At 41.4% G+C, this 13,731-nt stretch overlaps 1 protein-coding gene across 6 annotated transcripts in view; it reads left to right on the forward strand.

Moving 5' to 3' along the window:
* Window positions 1-9,325: 9,325 nt before the first annotated feature.
* The window catches only part of FER (FER tyrosine kinase), a 187,366-nt gene continuing 182,960 nt past the window's right edge, over window positions 9,326-13,731 (forward strand). For 3 of the 6 annotated variants that reach the window (XM_068666029.1, XM_068666033.1, XM_068666035.1), the window contains exon 1: window positions 9,326-9,475. The gene's annotated coding sequence lies outside the window, so the exon portion shown is untranslated. Of the gene's footprint in view, window positions 9,476-9,735; window positions 10,491-11,577; window positions 11,756-13,731 lie in introns of those variants that run through there. The other 3 variants (XM_068666030.1, XM_068666031.1, XM_068666032.1) reach the window with 2 other exon arrangements.

The following is a 13,731-nucleotide window of genomic DNA, read 5'->3' on the forward strand; positions in this document are numbered from 1 at the left end:
GCCTGGGGTTGGTGGGATGGCAGGCAAGGTCCCCGTTAGCCCTAGGATTGGCCCTTGACTGCCTGGCTCCTTTGGAGGCACTGGCACTTAGGTGACAGCTGTCTTTCCTTGTGCTCTGGCACCTGCCTACTCTTAACTACATTTTGAGGTGGCCAGTCCTTCACATTCACTTAAAAAGGGTTAAATATAGGTGCCTAACTTGGTATTATGGGGACAAGACACCTAAGCTCGTCACACGGTAACAAATGTGTATAGGGTTCACAGTTCTCCGAGGTATTATAGGGAGGGTTAAGATAATAATGCTGCCACATCTTGCTGGAACTGAGACAAAATAATAATATCAGATACTGATACTTACAAAGGCTTATTTGTCCAATCTGTAGAGAAGGTGCCAATAGAAATCTTGGAACATACATTTTATTTCCATTTTATAGTCTTATGCAATAAGTAAACTCACCACAATGCAACAAGACCAGTCCTCCCATGTTCAATGTCTTCAAGGCTGGGCATGTTGCACTTATAAATTATATAAAAAGAGACTCAGATAGAATTAACAGAACGAGTCTTTCAATGTGCTGCCTTGATTACCTAAAACGATTGTAATAAATCAGATCAAAACAATGTTTCCTGTTGTTGAGAAATATTATTTTTTTTTTAGCTAAGCACTAACACTGTCTAAATATTTAATATAAAATGCTCAAGCAATTCCTGTAATTCATATTTAACAGTAAGTGAGGAATGCTGATAAGCTACAGACATTTTATTCTCTGCACTTACATTAACAATTTTACTGTGGTTCCTACTAAAATTGTATCAATATTATCCTAGAATGCCTACCAAAGCAGAAAGAAAGTTTGTGTTTTCTAACATGCACTATCATTACATACTGTACAGATAAAACTGAGATAAAGTTAATATTTATGAAAAAAAGCAAACTCTGTTTTCATAAAAATGTCCTTTAAAATATATTCTGCAGACTTTTATATTTAAATAATGAGGTTGAAGCAAGTCAGAGGCTTGTCTTATACTCCTTTGGATTCTAGAGGGCACAATTGATTTGCTGTAACTGATTAGACAAGGGCAAAAAAAGTAAAAACCACTAATCAATTTGTTACAGCTTTACCTGCAAGTGTTCCAAGCTGGAGGATGGATATCTGCCTGGTTTTCATTTGGTGTATATTGCTGCAAGCTGTGGAATTCACAGTGTTGGGTGTTGGATGTGCTCCCACTCCACTGATGTTGATATACATTGGCTGCAGTATCCAGGGTATCAGTACCTTGCAGGGAAGGCTTCCCACTATGTGGAATAATGATAGCTGTTGCATAAAACTCGTTTGCAAATCCTACCGATGGTTTCAGTGTGATTTACTGACCAAAGGACTCATAAAAAAGCGTGTGTGTACTCACTCATCCTTAAAAGATTGCGTAGGCCTGCCAGGGACTAACCATAGAAAAGTGGTATGGTCTGCTAAAGACTCATCACCTGTCCAATAACAAAACATGTTAGATACCCCAGGAAGCACCAGCTGAATTTCCAGAGCTAGAAGCTGACCAACTGGCTATAGTTTTAATAATAGCGTGTACTTGTAGAAAAAAATGCATTTAAACCTGAGAAACTTATTGATTTTCTCTTTCTTTTTCTCTGTCTTTCCTTTTAGAGATTTTCTGGAAAAAAAAAAAAAAAAACATATATATAAAAAAAATAAAGTCTTGTGTCTCTCCCTAAAAGTTTCTAAGTAAATAATGATGAAATTGACTTTTCTTCCTTGGGAACCCTGGAATTGTCTCTTCCATGCTTCTCCTGCTGCGTGCCTTGCTATGATGATGTGGTGTCTCTCCAGGTACTCTTCCTAAAAGGTACTGAAAGATGTTGCCAGGCAAGATATGAAAAGAACACAGGAACTTAATAAGATGTTTCTGAGATCAGAGTATCAATAACACTTTAGCTCTTTCTTTGACCTGCATCTAGATAGCAAACCCAACATTTTAAAATACAAGGCAATTTGTACCACACCCAGAAAAATAAACCAAACCAAACCAAAACGAAACAGGCAAACAACAACAACAAAAACAACTGAGAAGTACATAAATAGGAAACTGAGGAAAAGGGTTTACACAGGTTTTAATATTAATTTTATCCTTGACATGACTCAGGTTAAAACAAAAGTAAAGCAACTTAATTCCAAACAGGTGGAATAACAACTTGGTTGCTAGGTCTAGGGAGAGATCTGGAGGAAAAGTTGCATTTATTGTTACAGTTAACTCCGAGGAACATCGCTCTTCAACATTCACCTCTGAAGATGTCAAGTCACTCAACCTGCCGAGTTGCTGTGGATACGTCCTAAATGCTTCTGCTTAAAGAAAAGACACAGAAGAGATGTGTAATCTTATAAACTCTCCCTGCTTTTCCCTGCCTGCCTTCCTGTGTATTTTCAAGGTAATCAAGATGTTGAACTTTATCTTTTCCTATAGAATTACCTTCATCTGCTGCTTTCATTTTAGAAAGACCACTGCCCTTCATCATAGTAGGCATAATCATAACCTGTTCAGATGGATTAAATCATCTTACTCTGCAATAAAAATGCTGGTGTCTTAAAGCAAAAGCTCAACTTGTGGTTCATGAATCAACAAGTCCTATTTTAAAGATTTTGTTTGTTTGTTTGCAGGTTTTTATTTAAGCTCATCTGTTTTGTTCACAATGTAATCCTACCCTCATTTGTGTCAGCATGAGCTAGGGCAGTAGCATATTGCAGCACAGGAAAAAGAACGTGCATTGTGAGAGCGAGGCAGGAATACATTAAAATGGAGTTTTAATTCAAGTATGTTTGTTTGTTTGTTTGTTTGTTTTAAACACAATGACAACTGTTTCATCCATTTATAGAGCTGTACACACAGTGGGGCATTTATAGTAGTTCAGCATGTGTATTACACTACACCACTCTCTTCAGAGTAGACATGGCAGTGACCAAATACACTGAAAAAGAGGGATTTCCTAACTGTAGCATGGAAGGCTAGAAAGACTTCATCAAGGAGGTAATCTCAGGCTGCCACTTTAGGAACTGGACTCTCTGGAGGCAGTAATAAGCCGAGGTGTTGCTGCACTCATCCCCCTTCCCTGACTGCTCAATCCTAGGCTTGTGTGGCTGAGCATGCTGGACTGACTAGTTGTATGGCTGGGCAGTTAACCAGACAGAAACACACACCTGGTTTAGAAAAGCATGGCAATACCTATAAAAATGTATATATGTACAGTCTGTTTAGAAGTGATATCAGGACTATTTTTTTAAGCTGGGTCGTTTCCCTTATCTGCCTCACAGAACAGCTGCATACATGTTCGGTGGGCAGAAGTGAGGGGACAAGCGTGCTGAAGACTGAGAGGAATATGTGGTGGTAAAAGTGCTGGTAGAGGGTGCAATACTGACCTAAGGTATTGTATCCAGAGACTTCATACCATGAGTGTACAGTCTGAGAGGAAACATCAACAGAAACCTCAGTGTGCTCAGGCCAGGAAGTTTCTGCACTGTGTGAATCATAAATACTCGCAGTGTTTCAGTCCAGGATAACTAAGCAGCAAGATAAAAATTCCAGGACTTTCGAGGAGAGACACTGAGCTGAGACAGTATTATTTTTCCACAAGTTCAGGAGTAATAACTACCTCTTCAGTCATCAGCTGAAGGGAAACTAGAAACAATTTTTCAGAGCAGATTGCACAATATTTTTTTTCAGGAGCAGAATGTTACAGAGTAGCAATGCTTGCTCCATAGAGCTAGAGGTGGGAAAACAGAAACTAAAAACAGTGTATCTGCAAAACCACCTGGTGTATATGATAAAACTGGGGCTTGTCCCACTAGGAATGGGGGCCCAGTGTTCGCAATGACTTGACATAAGCCCTGTAAATAATTTTGAAATTGGTCTAAGGGGGTATAGGAGCGTATCCATAAGGCTTCTGAGAGCTTTTGTCCCCTCCCTTATCACTAGTTGGTGCAGTACATCATTTAGATTCCAGATTTAGACTACAGCTGTGTCTGTTCCAGGAGCTGAGCAGCACATCTGTGAGCACCTTTTAGGTTGCAGCCTATGACTCTAATTAATGATAACAGCAGTAAATTTATCAGGAATTTAAAAAGCCTTAGGAAAGCAGAGGTTTGAATGCTCGTCCTTAGCTACAGGTTATGTCTGGCTCTCCGTTATATGCATGTTTTCTATTCAGGCACTAGCAAGAATCACTAGCTCCTTTTAAGAGTGAACCATACCTTCAGTTCTCTCACATCGCTGGTAATCTTCCTTTATGACTTCTGGGTTCCTTCAGGTCTTTGAAATTAGACAGAACTTTCTCGCTTTTATTGTTCTGGTGTGGCTAAGGCTCCAAGAGTGACTTCCCTCTAAGAAGTTCTGTTGCAGAGTCCATCTTGCACACAACTGAAAAATAAATTTTATGTTTTCAATGTACATGTGCCTGCCTACATGTACATTATGTACATATATACATAAATATATCATATTTATGTACATATATATGGAAATTTGTCTCATACATACATATACATGACAAATATTTCCTTCTGCTAATCCCACCATCTTCTATTTGGCCACCATGCCCTTAGAGAGGCAATTATTCAAAGTAATATGTGAATGGTTAGAAAAGTAATAGTAAGTACTAGGATTTAGTAATGCATATTTGCACCATAGCTTATGATTGGGAAAACCCTGTCGGGTTATTCTAAGGAAATCTCCAGGCTCTTAAAGCACAAAATGTGTGGTTTTAAATAGCACAGTGTAGACTTGAAAAGGGTCTGAAGGCAGCACTAGTCAGATCGTGGTGTTGTCATAGCAACAGACATTGAAATTCAAAATATGAAGTACAAAATGGGGGTGGGAGAAAAAGAAGGGTAGAGAACAGAAAAATATCAAGTAATCATGAAAATCTTTTAAAAGAATATTAAAATTAAACTTTAATGACCAACGGTGGAAATAATTAAAATATGCTTATTCTGCATGCTATTGTTGGCATTTGTTTACCTTTTCCATGCAACAATTTGAAAATGCTTTATAAATATTAACAATCTTGCCTTCTAACATCCCTCAAGGAAAGTATTAAAGTTACTATTTATAGATAGAAACACTGAGGCAGAGAGAGAGAGAGAGAGAGAGAGAGCTTTGCTCAAGTTGAATGTCTAAGGCAGAGGTGAAAAGAAAAAGTTCAGCTGGTTGCTCTGCTCTGCACTCACATGCTCTTCATTTTATTGCTTTAGCATGCCTGGGTTTTATGATGTTATTCTGTAGATATGTAATAGAAGAACCAGAGTAATTTTTGTGCCTTCTAATAACAGTGGTAGTAACTGTATCTGACGCAAAAGCTCTGGTGCTTTTACACTTTCATTTGCTTAGTTATTTAAATCCCTCTACTGCATTTTGCTATAAGAATAGTGATAGTGAATAAGGAAAGAATGAGTAAAATGGTATTTTTTTTTTTTTTTTTTAGCTTTGTAAGATGTACAACTGTTCAGAAAAAGATACTCATTCATGCCTAATTCATCAAGGAACTGCAGTAAATCTAACTCAACAGGAAAGAATTAATATGACCTTTTGGGGGATCAAGGAATCTTATTGTTGGTCAAAAGCCTGAGATTACTGGGGATTTTTTTCTTAACTTATTATTTTTATCCCTCACAGGCATCTCTTTGCAATATTTTATTCTGAGGATACCTCTGTAACAGCTCCCCTGTATTACTGACTTGTGTATAATAGAATTCTTAAGTATATCCAGGAGATGTTTTTTGATGTTGAATTTTGCAATCACTTCCTCTTTACTTTAGCATTTTGGAGGAGTGATAATGAGGATCTTTCCCCCCTCTCTCTTTCCTACATTTACATTTCCCTTCCAGGCATGTAATTTAATTTAAAGTTGCTATCATTCTTGAAGTAATATAATGCTATGGTATCCATCCCCTAAGAATAACTTTAAGGTTTTTCAACACGAATATCAGCAGTATAAGGCAGATAACTTGCATGTTGCATTCAGGAATTTTAGGCAATGAGCCATAAACAAAGAAATTAGATAAAGGTAAAAAAGAAGCATTCAAAATTATGAAAATGTGCTGACTGAACTATAGACTGGCAATGTACCAGAAGATCTGCAGCAAACAGAAGAACAAAAAGAAAAAGAGTCCTGAAACCTGGAGCTTGACAGAGTAGGACAAGACTTCCACCATTTAAGAAGTAAATCCCCTGGGATTTCCAGCGTCACAGTCACTGAAAATTATCTGGTAGTTAGGAAGCTAGCAAACATAAAAGCATGAGTTCACAGAACACGAGTCATGCAAGAGGCGAAGACAGACTCAGGATACTAAACTGAATTCTTCGTGCACCGAGCCTGTCTGAATTTAGAACGAGATTGGACTGTGCACTTAGTCACATGGTCTGAACTTTTGGGTAGACCTGTGCGGTGTCAAGAGTTGGACTTGATGATCCTTAAGGGTCCCTTCCAACTCAGGATATTCTATATTCTATGATTCTATGATTCTATGTATTTTTCCTGGACAGCTGTTATTGTTTCATCCAGTTTGGCAGTGAAGTGCTCTGTCTGGTGGGTGTTGAGGTGCAGCACCACAGGCCGCGTATGTCCAGGTTTTCACCGAGCTCCTCAGGTGCTGTCTGCATTTTGCAACTGGGTCTGAAGCCGTACTTCACCGCTGCCATTGTCCATACTGGCAGGTTTGAGGTATTCATGCTAATCATTTTTGGTTTAGCATGAAAGTAGAGGTTTAACTTGTGTGGGAGCAAAGGGGAGAGGCTGGAAGGCAGTATGTTTGAGAGATGTTCTGAAGCTTTTTCATTTCCCTAACACTTATTTTCAGGAATCAGCTCCTCTGCTTCCAGTGGGCCCTGGATCAGGCCAGGCAGGAGTAGAGCAGAGGAGATCATGGATGGGGCTGAATGGAGGAATGGCTGCAGAACCAGAAGACTAGGGTGGGGAAGACAGAAGAGGTATAGAAGAATAATATCCTGGTAGGAATAAAGTTGTTAACTTTGGCTTTTAATTGCAAGTGCTAATATACTTCTAATGCTTTCACACTTAATTATTGCTTGTAATTTCTAAATAAAATTAGCAATTTGAATTTCAAACTAGCTTGCATATGTCTGTACTATACTGCTGAGACTGTAGTAAAGTCCTACCCCCTTTTTTTCTCATATTTATTTAATAAACGTATGAAAGGTTTGAAAATTAAAACTTACTACAAAAAGGAACAAAGAATCCATTCTTCCTCAAAAGCCAAGCTAGTTCTGTGAGTTTTCAAAATTTCAAGCAGAAAACTAAAAGAGACCTTTCCTTTCCTTTCCTTTCCTTTCCTTTCCTTTCCTTTCCTTTCCTTTCCTTTCCTTTCCTTTCCTTTCCTTTCCTTTCCTTTCCTTTCCTTTCCTTTCCTTTCCTTTCCTTTCCTTTCCTTTCCTTTCCTTTCCTTTCCTTTCCTTTCCTTTCCTTTCCTTTCCTTTCCTTTCCTTTCCTTTCCTTTCCTTTCCTTTCCTTTCCTTTCCTTTCCTTTCCTTTCCTTTCCTTTCCTTTCCTTTCCCTTTCCTTTCCATATATATGAATACAGCTGAAAGCAGGCTGAATAAGGCTCTTTATCTGTCATAAAAACCTGTTGTTGATGATCTATTATATTAAATTGAGTATTATCATCTAAATTAATATTTTCTACCCAAATATTAAATTGTTGAAAAGCATCCAAAGGTAAAATGCATCTTAAAAACAAACAAACAAGCAAGCAAAAACAACAACAACAACAAAACACTTTTTACTGCAAATTAAATAGCTTTTGCCTTTCTTCTCTGTGTTGTACCTAGTCTTACACAAACTGGCTTCTAAAAGCAGGTAGGTCTCAATATTACAATGAGCTGCATATGGATGAACTTGCATCCATATGCAAGGAATTTTCTCACATGGCAGGTAAATAAAGGAAAACATTATTCGTATAGGATGTTTTGGAAGAAAAAAGTGTAAATGGCGTATGCAGAGATAGAAAAGTAAATGTAGCATAGTTTCACTAATGTTTTTTTTACATGGTGGTCTAAAAATGAATTCAAGGTCAAGAAGCCCTCTTTGGGGTATGGCTGCTCTGCCTGTGTCCTGTTTTTTCAGACTGTCCTACATACCAGCTACTGGCTACCACTTGGAAAAGGTTTTGTTTGTAACTCTAATCTAACCTGTTACGGTGGTTCCTCTGTAAGTATTGTATTATCAGACCTTGTTACTACTACTTAATTAAATTGAATTTGTTTGCTTTAAAAACAATCTGATAAAAAAAAGACAATGTACAACTCTTCAACATTCATGAAGTTTCCCCAGACCTCTTAAGCTAGTATCACAGTAATGGCTTTTTTCTCTCTCTCTCTCTTTTTTTTTTTTTTTTTTTTCCTTTTTTTTCTTTTCTTTTCTTTTTTCTTTTTAGTGCTTGTTTGCTCTTGCTTGTTACCTGTTCCTGATGCTAATCTCTCCCAGTGACAAAGCACCAGAGCTCTGTCTGCCCATAAACTGCAATGCCCACGAGCTCTTTCCCCAGGATTTGCTGTATTTCAGTCGCATGCATTTCTTTCAGCCTCTCACCTGTACTTCTGTGATCAGCGATCAAAGCAGAGAAATTACACGAATGCATTAAACCTGGTGTGGAATATAGCTTAGTGCTGGAAGTATGCAGACTCCCCCCTCCAGCCACTAAGGCTTGAATTTTATACTTTTCTATTTTCCAGCGACTTTTGAAGGAACACTTGAAGGAACTTTTGAAGATATTTTTTTTGAGGGAACTTTTGAAGGAACTTTTTGAAGGAACTTTTTGAAGGAACTTTTGACATAACTTTTGAATACTGAGTGGTAAATGTAAACTTGGTTGCTAAAAACAAGCCCTAAACTTGTTTTCTGGGGACGTTTGGGAAGGCCGGGAGCGATGGCGGAGATGTGACAGTGCTTGGTGGAAACATGGAGAAGCTCGGCTGGGCGCACAGGGGTCGTGTATTTTTATTTTTATTTTTATTTTTATTTTTATTTTTATTTTTATTTTTATTTTTATTTTTATTTTTATTTTTAGTTACTTTTATTGTTACTTTTGTTTTTGCTCAGCCGGGACCGCTTCCCTTGCGCCCCGCGCCCCACCCGGGGCGGCGCCTGGCGTGGCAGGGCCGGGCCGCGGCGGCCCTGGAGCGTCTCCAGGGCAACTCCCGCGCCGCGTGGGGGCAACGCGCCCCGCCCCTCACCCCACCCCTTCACCCCTTCCAGCCAATCACCGCTCCCCTCTCATCCGAGGGGCGGCGGCGGCGTGGCGTCTCCCTCCCTCTGATTGGTCGTCCACCCCCGCGCGTCAGCGGCGGGCGGGGAGCACCGGGGAGCCACCGAGCGGCCGGGCGCTGATTGGCCGGCGCGCGTCACGTGGCGCTGGAGGGGCCGTGACGCCCGCCGCGGCGGAGGGGCTCGGCTTGTCAGGTAGGTGCGGGCCGTGCGCGCCGCCGACCGGGCGCGTGCCCGCCAGGCCCGGCACCGGCAGCGGGGCCGCGCCTGAAGGGAAGGGAAGGGACGGGACGGGAGGGGAGGGGGGGGCGGGAGCGCGCGCGGGGGGGGGGGGGGGGGGGCGCGGCGGTTGCCGTGCGGGGGGGGCGCCGCGGCCGCGCCGCCGCCCTTAGGCCCGGCGCCGGCTTCACCTGCGGGCGGGGCGGCGGCGGCGGCGCCATCCGGGACCCCCCCCCCCCCCCTTAACGGCCGGGCCGCTGCGCTGAGGCGGCTCCGCCCCGGCCCGGCCCGAGGGAGGGCAGCGCCCGGCGGGGGGAGCGGCGGCGGCGGCGGCTTCCTGGTGCTGAGGGCCGGGAGTGGGGCTCCGGGGGGCTGGAAGGGGCGTGAGGGGGGTGCGGTGCGGTGCGGTGCCTCTCACCATCATCGCATCCGTGTGGAGCCCCGGTGTCGGTAGCTGCCAGTAATTAAAGCAGTTAATGAGTGGCTGCCTGATTGTGCGTAACGCGCTGTGCGTTTGTCTGTGTGGTGCTCACGCCTTGGTCTGAGCGCTGCCCCTTCGCGAGGGCTCGCAGGCTCGGTGCCTCCCTGTGCCGTGCTACGCCTTAGGAAGCCACTTCTTTAACAGGAAGAGCTGAGGCATTAAGAAATTAAGCCTGGCCGTCAAAATAAATTACCAGAATTAAGAGCTAATGGAAAATCAATTACCTCCGAAGTAGGAGCAGCGTGTGAAAAGTTTGGGAATTGTTCAGCGTGACGTAGCGACTCCCCAGCAGAAGCAGAAATGGGATCCAGAGTGGCACCAAAGTGCATTAATCACCAGTCCTTTGTTCCCTGAATTGCCTGTTTAGAAACTGGGAGACGTAGAATTGCAGCAATGGGTGTGATGGATTTGTGAAGATGAGCCCCTCTGACAGAACGCTGAATCATCCCCGGAGCGCTCCATCCTCTGTAATAAATGAGTCAGGCCTTTATGGAGAACAGCACTGTGGAAGTAATTACACGATCACATAATGCATATTCCAAAGAGGGTGGCATTTAGGTTTTCATCCTCAATTTGTGAATCTCGTAATTTCGGTACTTGATTTGTCAGCTTTGCTGCTTTTCTCCAGCTCTGTTTATGCACAACTTTTTGCTTTAGAAAAAACAGAAAATCTTATTCCATACATTAACAGCATATTGAAACATACATGGCTTGTCATCATATTTACAGCGTTTGCTGTTTGAGCTGAGAATGGCAATAGGAAGTAGTTTTCCTCTGCACAATACGGACCATACTGGGATGAATATTAAGAATGTTACTTTTATGAGTATTTAATAAAGGCAGGAATACTTTTATTAAATGTTTGGTGCTGTAATACCCAGATGATAGTAGTTCAGCTGCTGGTGGTGTTAGCTGATGAGTAAATGACAGGATTTACCCATGGTGAACCTATGAAAATATTAGAGTATGGTCTCAGCATAAACCTGCTAAGTCTTTGAATACTTACAGCTTGTCTTGCTGTGCAATTTTATATGTTTATTTATTTATTTATTATTATTTTTTTTATAATGTAGTTAGTGTAGTATATTGCCACCGAGTCTGTTAAAATACAGTTTTGGTGTATATTTTTTTCTTTTATTTTTGTTTTCCAAAGGAGTGTCAGACTTCCTAGTGATGCGTTCTGCTTTGAAATGTTTGAGTAGTGCAAGAGAGTGCCCTGCAGTACCTGTGTCACAAGCAAGTTTCAGGAGTTCCAGATAAAGGGAGCAGTGAAATAAGGTGGCAAAGTTTTAAAAATGTGACAGCTTGGATAATTATACCAAACACAGTGAATAAAGGTGTTTAAAAATCAGTGTCCTATCCCTTCAGCAGACTGTTGTGGGAAATGCGTTTGTAGCCAATTTTAAGGAAAATCACTCAGCTTTGGAGCTCCCTACTACTAATGAGAATATACAAAGTGTGGAAGCAGGAGAACACACACTTGCTTTTTTTTTTTTTTTTTGTCATTGTATTTCTTGTATGTTGAGACTGAGAATGGTGTGTTTTCTCTGAAGAAGAGTATCTTTTCCACCGTTTCTGTAATGTGTTTGTTTATCAGTTCAGAAGATGTGATAACTCAAGTTCAGCAGATAGAAGGAAGTGCTCGATTTGCCAAATACACAGAAACATTGACAGTTGGAACATGCAACAAGAAAGCAAAGAATTATAAAGAGTTAAAGGGCCGTAACGAAGATGCAGAAAGGCCTTTTAATACCCGGATCTGCCTTTTGGACTAGGTCAGTGTTGAAACTGGAGTGGGAAATCCCCCATCAGTGAAAGTGTTCGATAAATCTGAAGCTGCTGGATTAACAAATTTAGTTGGCATCCAGATAATATAATTTATCCAAATTATTATTATTATGATTATTGTTAGTGTGAGGAGGTAATTATATCCTTATTCGGGTCAAAAATCTCAGCTTTATTCGATCCTCACCTTCCTCTTGGTTCTGCATGCATCCTAACTTTGCTTTGGTTTGTGTTCTGGAGGCAGCTGGTACCCCCTGAGAGGAAACGTGCCCACGGCTGGTGGGATTGTTGCTGCAGGCTCTGCTCCATGCAGTACGGGTGCACATTGCAGCAGACTCGTGTCCTGTCCACAGCAGTCTTCCAGAAGTATCCCTGTGTGCATGTGTCCTCCAGCGTAAGGCTTCCTGTTTACACACAGCCCGTGGTGTCGTGCTGATGGGCTGTAAGCGGCCGATCTCCTGCGTCCCAGTGCTCCCTCAGAGTCCCTCCGGGCGGGAGATGTGAGCAGGCTGAAGGCGAGAGAACGTCTTTATCAGTTGATCTGGGTTGTGTCTGCAGCGTGGTCCATGCAGGCGTTACAGATTCGGCTGTTTCCAAAGCAGAGGTGAAGCAGATGGTTGCTAACATTCATCTTTACGGCAGGCTGGCTCGTGTCCTGCTATGTAGTTTGTCTCAGATGAAGTTGGGATTTCAGTTTTGAAGATGCAGTTAGTCAAGTTCCCCTTGAGTGTCCCAGAGCAGAGGAAGGCAAGAATTTGGGAGGAATTTAAATAACTTGCATACAGCACAGACATTCCTATCTCCACACTTTTTTTTTTCTTCTGAAAATCTCCATGAATGGTGCTATGTCCTGAAGAACACTGGCCTCATAAATGAAAAAATAGCTGCTTGGTATCATTTCTGATAAGAATACTTTTGAGATGCAGAATGACAGACCGGAGTAACAAAAACATAGAACCAAACCAGGCTCAGTTACTCCAAATCTTGTGTATGCAGATCTATTTTCATGTGAAGAGTTCATGTTTTTTTTTTTTCTTTTTTCCTCCTGTGCACTTCAGCATTATTGTTCCAGAGACCTAGGAGGTTAAACATCCACAACTTGTTGCTGTTTAACATCCATTAATTACGGCTTGGCTCATTTATACATTTTTCAAATGAGAGTAATACTTTTCAGAAGGAACATGGTTTATAACTGGGAAGTCTGATGATATCCAAACAAAACTGACTGGTCTGAAAAGATAGGACGGGCTTTTTTGTGTATCTGGAGGAGTAGTATTTGTTACGTATTTGTAGATGGCATAAATTAAAATTTGTTACAGATCTGAATTTGCAGTGCAATAACATGGAGAAGTTTCAGGTGCCTGGTTCAACCATCTGTCTTTTGGGTGACTGCCTCTGTAGTGAGAATAACTTTTTCCTATCTAAAAGGAAGAGAGGTCAGGGTGAACATATTTTAGGATGTGGAACATGTGAGGGAAAAGACATCAGATGAGGCACAGCAAATAAAAACTTGGGGCAACACCTTTAACTCCAGCACGCTCTGTTTTATTTCCTGCAGTGTACCTGTCTGGAGTGTCAGCTGTCAGGAGGGAACTGATGTTCCTCACGGGCTGGCTTTCTGTGCGGAATACCACGGGATCGAGCTACTTTAAATGTGATATAACGGTGCCAAGGAAATAAGTGACCTCAAGAAGACTGAGCAAACTATGAATTAACTAGGCAGAGAGTTTAATGAACCAGAAGGATGTAATTAGTTTAATGAAGGAGGAAAGAAGCAGCAACAACCTGATCTTTTTTATTTTATTTTTTTCAAAGAGTGATAAATACTTGGAACTAGACTGTTTTTCTCCTGAGGAGACCAGTACTGCCATTTATTACAGACTAATGGTAATTCAAAACAATTTAATCCAATTGTTCTGGCTGCAGGGAGAAATTCTGGATGATGTTGGGCCATAGGAAAAAATAA

This window comes from Anas acuta, chromosome Z, assembly GCF_963932015.1.
Source record: "Anas acuta chromosome Z, bAnaAcu1.1, whole genome shotgun sequence".
Classification (NCBI taxonomy): domain Eukaryota; kingdom Metazoa; phylum Chordata; class Aves; order Anseriformes; family Anatidae; genus Anas; species Anas acuta.